The following is a 1,841-nucleotide window of genomic DNA, read 5'->3' on the forward strand; positions in this document are numbered from 1 at the left end:
AGGCAGGGATTAAAGATGATTTTGAACCAGGGTGCGTCCCAAATGGTACCCTATTCCCTATATAGACCACTATATCCCTATGGGCCTTGGTGAAAAGTTGTGCACTACGTAGGGAATAGGATGCCAGTCTGGGTTGCTCTACGACCTAGATTCAATGCAAGCCAAGTTACAGGCACGCCACCACCAGACCTGGGTTCATATTCTGTTTTGAACTCTCTCAAATACTTTGATCGTTTGCTTTAGCCTGCCTGGAGTGCCAGATGGGCAGGGTTTACAGTTGTGGGACTATTCTATTGGTCCCATTAAACTAGGCAAGATCAATCAAGCACAGAGAAAGCATTTGAAATTATTTTCAAATAATATTTCAACACAGGTCTGCTACAGGACACAGACACAGATTCATGGCAGCTAGTTGCTGAGAAGATGTCATTTAGTTCACTTTCTGTTGTCCGTAATGAGCAAGTCCTTAGTTGGTCTGCATCCCAAATGACAACCTATTTTCCATATTTTGACCAGGGTCCTATATGGGCTTTGGCCAAAGATAATGCACTACTTTTGACTAGGGTCCTATATGGGCTCTGGCCAAAGATAGTGCACTACTTTTGACCAGGGTCCTATATGGGCTCTGGCCAAAGATAGTGCACTACGTCTGGAATGTGGTGGTGCCCTTTGTAACGCAGCCTGGTGTGTTTTCCCTGTATGTACTACTGCGTCTGTTTCTGCAACGAGACCCTTAATGCCATAGGTGGTAGTACACTTGCCCGTAACCATAGTCGCCGGTTCACGTCCTGCCCCGGCTGTTCTCCCTCAATTGCTACTTGGGCTGCAACATTCGGGTAACTTTCCCCAAATTCCCAGGTTTTCCTGAAACCCTGGTTGGAGGATTCCGGGATTTCCTACCTATTCCTTCCTGATTCCATGAATCTTCTAACTGGGGTTTCGGGAAAACTTGGGAATTTTGGGAAAGAAACCCTATTCACAACACTGGGCCATAATGCTGTGAAGGGGGGTGATGGATTTTTTTACATTTGTTTTTCGTCTTCCAGTTGGCGGAGGGAAGGATGAAGGCAGACGAGGAAGCTCCTCCCCCCTCCCCGGGGCTGGGGGGTTCGGCGATCCGGTGTCGGGAAGTGTGTCGGTCGTACGGTGAACTCAAAGTCCTGAGTAACCTCAACTTGACCGTACCACAGGGACAGATGTGAGTAAACCTTACCCAGTCCTAACGCTAACCTTACACCATGACACTGACCTCAGTAGTGCGTACTGCCCTGTGGGGTATTCAATCAGAAAAGGTTGTCCTGAGTGTCCAGGATAAGTCAAAACACCACTTCACCCCGCAGTAAGACAGAGCATGTTAATACCGCTAATAAGTAATGGACTTACATGGTATTAATATGCAATGGACTTACATGTTATTAATATGTAATGTTCTTACATGTTATTAATATGTAATGGACTTACATGGTATTAATATGTACTGGTCTTACATGTTATTAATATGTAATGGTCTTTCATGTTATGTCAGTTATGTGAGTTATGCTTAAGAGTCAGACCATACTGAGTTATACAGATTACATACTGTACTATCATACTGGCGTATCATACTATACTGTCATACTATACTATCATAATATGATATACTATGATATACTTTCATACTATACTATTATATCATACGATACTATCATACTATACTATCATATCATCTCATACTATACTATCATACTGTACTATCATACTATACTGTCATATCATACTATACTGTCATACTATACTGTCATTTCATACTATACTGTCATACTATACTGTCATACTATACTGTCATATCTGTCATATCATAC

Source organism: Oncorhynchus gorbuscha, unplaced genomic scaffold (assembly GCF_021184085.1).
Source record: "Oncorhynchus gorbuscha isolate QuinsamMale2020 ecotype Even-year unplaced genomic scaffold, OgorEven_v1.0 Un_scaffold_761, whole genome shotgun sequence".
NCBI lineage: Eukaryota > Metazoa > Chordata > Actinopteri > Salmoniformes > Salmonidae > Oncorhynchus > Oncorhynchus gorbuscha.